This window comes from Atractosteus spatula, unplaced genomic scaffold, assembly GCF_055471065.1.
Source record: "Atractosteus spatula isolate fAtrSpa1 unplaced genomic scaffold, fAtrSpa1.hap1 Scaffold_29, whole genome shotgun sequence".
Lineage (NCBI taxonomy): Eukaryota > Metazoa > Chordata > Actinopteri > Semionotiformes > Lepisosteidae > Atractosteus > Atractosteus spatula.
In genome coordinates this window covers 285638-292194 of record NW_028296856.1, presented here as the reverse complement: position 1 = coordinate 292194, position 6557 = coordinate 285638, and the positions used below count along the sequence as shown (strand labels likewise).

Genomic DNA, 6557 nt, shown 5'->3' with positions numbered 1-6557 from the left:
CCAATAGATATCGGCCACTGTTGGCGATTTTCCTTTAAGATAGATAATACTTTATTAATCCCGTAGGGAAATTGACAAATGATTCTCCAGAAATTTTACGGAGTGTATCACTTTCACTGAGACCGAGAAGTGTTAAGCTGTACATGAGTCTTTGTGGCTCGGTTGTTAACCAAAAGGGTGGTGGTTTGAGCCCTCCCAGGGACGCTATGAGCCTTTTAATGAACACACCCTCTTCACTTCATTTCTCCACGGCCGGTCTTGTACCGCAATCAAATACAGAGCCCGTAGGGGGCAGTAAGCCCGCGTATATAGCTCACTGTGTATATAATGAAGAAGCGGAGGTTAGTTTCTCATCTGCATGTTGCAGAGCCTTATGCAACTCGTACCAACAGTTGGGGTTTGATCCCTGCACGGGCTATTAGTTGAAAGACCATTGTAAATGACGTGTAACAGATTTATCCAGCTGGCTTTTATGTTTCATACTAAATTGCTATCTTGAAACCAAAATAATTAGAAATATGGAACACAACTGTTGTTCCCCATGAAGGAAAGCTGTTTTACACTGACGTCACTCCTTTTTATTTAATCCAGATTTTAAAAACAACTCCGCCCTATCAAAGGAAAATGTTACACAAAAGTTGGAAAGCACACTCTGAATCCAGATGTATATTTGATTTCCGCAATCCGTTCAAGGCTGCCTATGTTAATCGTAAGTGTATAGAAGAAACATTTAATATATTGTTCAGTTTAAATCAAAATGCTTTACTACTACAAGAGAGAAGTATAGTATGGAGGATGCGACAAATGTGTGATTTCTTGGAATAAAACTACTTTTCTTTGCGTTCGAAATTAATCGAAACAATTGACACACAAACCCTTTGTCTTTTTTAAAGAGATTATATCTTTAAGCAGACAAATGTATAAAATGTGTTTTTTTTACCTAGAGATTTTGGACAGGGGCGATGTATTACTAGTAGAGGCTGCTGACTAATTAACACTGTACTGTCTGGAGATCAGCTCCATTTGCAATAAAAAAACGTGCGTAACAAAGCTGGAGAGCAGCTGAACTTGTGCTCAGTAGTCAGTATGGTGCTGAGGGTTCAATACTGGCGTTGTTGTATTAGCACAAGCTGCACAGGCTCTGAATCAGACCATTTCAATTAGTCTGATCAGTGCAGGACAAGTTAATGTAGAATTATTGCTTTGTCTGTCTCTTGTTTGTATATAAATGAATGTCTCTGATAACTTAATGTTAGTTTTTAATTTAGTTTTAGTTTTACGATGTAGGTCATGCGTTGATATATGACATGTCTCATTCCTGATTCAGCTCATGCTCCATAGGAGAGAAGAGATTCCTCCTGTTTCTCGTACAACCATATCAGAACAAAAGCCCGTGTCACCCAGCTCTGATTCAAGATCGAGTTGCATCTTCAACATTTTGTTTTTGTTTCTGATCATAAATTTCTTTAGTTATGATCAATATTGAACTTTTTCTAAATAAAACAAAAATAATCAAACATGCAGGCAGATTTTTGAAAAGTATTAGGAGTTGACAGGGCGCTCCTTCGGAATAGTCGTCAGAAAATGTGAGAAAAGGAAAGTTACGTAAGTTCTCACACACAGCATTAAAGATTGGAATCTGATCATAAAAAAACTAGCTGTCTCCCCGTCGGTAATCAAACCCCGGTTTCCCACGTGACAGGCAGGGACACAAACAACTTTACTAACTAGGAGCGCTTGCTAGCTATTAGGAGGCATTTACTCTTAAATATGTTACTGTTTTGGGATTTGACTTTAATTTTCCCGATACCAGCTTTTAACAAAAGTAAAGGCACACGGCACATGTGTGCCACATCACGTCCGAGTTTAGTGACAACTACCTCAGAGATTGTAAGCTGGGTAGTTTCAGATCAGATCACTTTTTTTTATCAAAGGTTCAAGCAAACCCGAATACTTTTGCAAGAGACATTTCAGAATCCCAGTCAAATCCAGTACGATTGCTGGATCCTTCGAATTCGACTGAACTATAGCACAGATCTGCAGTCCACCATTAGAATACTGTGGGTGTGTTGTATAAGCCACATGGCCAAAATAGTTCTAAAACAGGAGATGCATCCTCGTTTAGGAATTTGGTATAAAGTGAAATGGTCTGGGAAGAGTCCTACGTTTGAACAGTTCAAAATAGACGTAAAGGGGTATTTACGGACTCTTTCGAAATGTAAGAACAAGCTGTGCGGACCTTATCTTTATTTACCTTGTGTAATCGTTTTTCATAAAGTGTAATTGTATTATAGCATGTGCCCCTGACGATGTTCTTGATACGTTATATGTGCTCTTGTTTGTATTGTATGTAGTTTTGTTGTTCAAATAAAACGTAAAAGACACAACTTTCCGAATGCGGCTGCTGTAAAGATAAAATGACATCAAGGGTGCTGTACGCAGAGGTCTGAAACCTGCTCCACAGAAGATCTTTATCCAGAGGTGTTAAAGAAGTCGAGATCTCGCCATGAGAGGGGAAGCATCTCAGAAAAAGCAGGTGCAGTCGGTTCCACGGTCATAACGCCACTAAGTCGGGCGACAAGAGCAAAACCCACCCGACCTCCTCCGAGCAAGTAACGAGACAAAGAAACAGCGCACAGCGGGTAGCGTGGCCGAGCGGTCTAAGGCGCTGGATTAAGGCTCCAGTCTCTTCGGGGGCGTGGGTTCGAATCCCACCGCTGCCAGGTGCTTCTGTCGCCACCTCCTTTCAGCTGACTTCAGATGAAAGGGAGGGAGCTGCTCTTTGGCAGTCTCTCGAGAAACTAAGCAAAGTGTTTAAAGATGCTTTCTCAGCTTGACATCAAGGCACAAAACAAAAACCGTCTTGCGTCCTCTCAACCCAAAAGCGCTTTGCCACTTTTTGCGTTATGCAGGGAACGACGTCTGCCCAGATCACTTTTGTGTCAATGCAAATCGTAGTGTGCCCTCCGTTTTAATGTTGGCTGTGCTGGCGTGCCGCTTCTGTCTGTGAAACTTGAATGTTCTGCTTCTTCACACCGAATCGTTGGCGGGGGTTGAGCTTGTTAAATCTTTGCGCATAGCGCTCCTTTGGAAGTACTTTGTCCAAGTTCAAAAGCGATCGTGGGATTTACTTCATGCGTTCAAGAAGCATGCCTCGCACGACAGATTTAAATGGGGAATGGAGCCTGCTTCTTGCTGTTTTTCCTGTGGTTGCAGTTACAAAGTTGATCGTGCTTTCACATTCTGTTAACAGTATTCACTGGCTGAGCTTTATCAGTTGGTTCGTAAAGGAATCTCTGCTTCGGTTCCAGAAAAGTCATCTGTAGTGTGTTTTTTTCCGAGCCCATGGCAGTCTTTTAAAGCTGGTAGTAATGGCGGCGAAGTTAATTTTTTATCCTCTTTAAAAGAATAAGGACGGGCTGGGGCGAGCTCCATTTGCCACTCTTTCAGCTAACCGCCGAACTCGCGAACTGATTACACTGCAGAGCCACAGGCGCCTCGCTTTTCTCCATTCTCTGGGTTAGGGTGAAAAAAAAACACTGCTGGTATTAGCTGGCCTGCTGGGAGTACCTCTTCTTCACTGATAAGCAAGATTTGTGTTTCATCTTTCGCAAGCTGTATAGATTTCTTTCAAAACAAGTTGTTCCAGAAAGGAAACGAACACTTGCATTCACCTGAATTAAAAGGCATGGGATTTGCCTGTAAGGATAAATTCTGTACAGTAAGACAGGAAGAAAGGCACCGCTGGGAATCGGACCCAGGATCTCCTGTTTACTAGACAGGCGCTTTAGCCAACTAAGCCACGGCGCCGGCAAAGTGCCGTCCTTTGACAGTCACTTGGACACGTCTCAACTGCTCTGAGACATCTGCGTTCGGTGTGCACCGAGCCTGCTCGCCTTGCAAGTTGCTTCATTTACATGCGATAGCTCCACCACTAAGAGAAAGGATGAGAAATGGCTTTTATCTGGCACTTTTCATGTCAGAGGATCTCAATCTGCTTTCCGTGTACAAGAGGATGTCCAACTCATGTAGCTAAAGACGTAGACGACAGTGCTCCACTGAAATCTTGATCTCACAACCCTCGGCATGACTCCGCTGTGTTCTGCTTTAGACAAAGGGGGAAAAGACTTCTTTCATCACACGTTTTGCACTGTTTACGGTGTTTGCAGTGCTCTTTCTTAAATGAAAACCAGGAATCGGCACCATATGAGGTGTGACTAGATAATATTGGAACAAGTAGCCTCGCCATTCCATGCGTGACGTGAGCAAAGTGTAATTCCTGTCTTTATAGTGTGCTTGTTAGAGACTTAGCTGGCACCCAGAGCGCTTTAAATCCGGGAGTCAGCAGCCCAAGACAAGAGAGCTTCCTTCGTCTATGTTTTTTGTGTGAAGGGGGGAAACCGTGCGTGTGCTGCAAACGATCTTAGTATCGAAGTGCCGTCCCACATAACCGATCCGAACAATCTGCTTTACAGAGGAGCACTGCCGGAGCTTATCGTTGGCAAACTGAAGACCAGGCCGACCTCTTCTGTGACTCAAGGTGAATCTCAAGGTTGTGAATTCAAGCTCCTCGCTGGCGGGAAATTCCATAGGTAATGATCACATTTTCTTGCATGCTAATCAAAAGAAATATTAAGAAACTTTTCCCGATACCAGTTTTTTACAAAAGTAAAGGCACACGGCACATGTATTTAGTAACAACTACCTCAGAGATTGTAAGCTGGGTAGTTTCAGATCAGATCACTTTTTTTATCAAAGGTTCAAGCAAACCCGTGTAGCGGCAATGCTTGTTAATAAGACAGAATTAAGTGTTGCGGTGCTTTCCCAAATGAGGCCTCATCTCTCTGTTCATCTCTGTGGTGCAGCCACAGAGAAACTATTCATGCAGGCTGATTTAAAGATATTTTCTTTTGATAAGGGACAGCTCCCAAAGGGGGATGCACTTAGCTAAGCCTGGCTATCATGATCAATGGTCAACCATTGGCGCCCATCTGTCTAGGGAGTGCCAGAAGGACATCTGGACTGCATTCCTAAGTGTCAGGAGTAAGTGACTCACATCTCACCTTGATCAACCAATCAGGGACTGGTAGGGCCGAGTAACCCACGTGGGACTCTGATGCCCATGGAACTTTCAGCCAATGAACGAGCTGAAGTTCCTCCATGTAACAACAGGCAACACAGAGGGCCTGCAAGAATTCTGTGAACTTTTTCGGACAATTTAAAGGAGAATTCCAGGGCAGGACGGCCCAGGAACAGAAGGCTCCCAAGGGAAGGACATTCTCGCAGCGCGCCTCCTGACCATCCTGAGACTCAGCCCGGACAACCACGGAACGGCCAGTGTGTCCGAGTGCCAGAACTTTCCTTTGTTCTAAGAGTCTAGAGCGGAGGTTGCCAGAGAGTAACCAGAGGATCCACCCGAGGTTAGCATCAGCAGTAAGCCTCGTGAACAGGTCGGAACTGTGGACAGCTGAATCACTATTCAGAACTAGCGCTTCATCAGGAACGAACCGGTCCTCTTCCTGACTTGCTGGGACCCACAGTCATCTTTTCTCCTGTGCACAAACTTTGCTAGTTAAAGCCAACACTAACTAGCCGGTCAGTGAGCGTCAGCAGCGCACTGTCGCAAGCAGCACAGCACAGCCTGGCACGGAGCCAGAGAGCCCGCAGGAGATCTGAATCCCCAGAGATTGGATGAGTATTCAACTTCAATGCATTACAGCTCAAGAATTCAATTGTTATCCCAACCAGTTGATATCAATTTAATTCCTAAGAGTTATGTACTTGTTTTGAGTATCTAATGTAGAAGTTGTAACCAAGTTCAATTACGAAACGGTCTAAATGAATGATATACTGAACGTATGTCCTCTTGATATATGTAACTCTTTGTAACTGATTGAATATATATCTTTTGTATTCTGAAAACCATCACGATAAGATCTGTTAGGTTTACATGCATATTTTATGTATTAATAAATGTATCCTCGTGTATTAGTACCTGTGTGTGTGCGTTGTTTGAGTTATATCGCATGGTTGGATTCTGCCATTAAAAGAATCAATTTCGTGATTTACGGCTACAATTAATAATTGTCCCCTTAAATGCCCAAATTCTACATTAGTATAGTGGCAAGTATCCCTGCCTGTCAAGCGGGAGACTGGGGTTTGATTCCCCGCCTCTCTCGGCTCCTCGGTTGTCATTTCTGCTCTGTAAAGGAATCACAGCACGTGTTGGCTTCCAGCACGGTGGGTCGGGACACGATGCAGGGGGTCGGAGAGAGCGATGTCTTCCTTGTTAGTATAGTTGTGAGTATCCCCACCTGTCACGCGGGAGACCGGGGTACATCAGGACGCGCATTGAGGTGAAAGCAGGAAGCGCTGCGACATGCATTGTGCAGATCCCACCACACTAAGAGGTGAGTGGGTCTGTTCGATCACAGCGCTAGGCGAATCCCCAAACAGTGTGCGTGGAGACAAAAGGCGCCGGTCTGTTTTCTCCCGGTTTCGAACCGGGGACCTTTCGTGTGTGAGGCGAACGTGATAATCACTACACTACGGAAACG

The 6557-nt window shown here is 44.2% G+C and overlaps 1 non-coding gene across 1 annotated transcript; it reads left to right on the top strand.

Moving 5' to 3' along the window:
* The first annotated feature begins 2641 nt into the window (after positions 1-2641).
* On the top strand, positions 2642-2723 carry trnal-aag (transfer RNA leucine (anticodon AAG)). Its single transcript has one exon. It is a non-coding gene; the product is annotated as a tRNA-Leu (tRNA).
* Positions 2724-6557: the final 3834 nt, after the last annotated feature.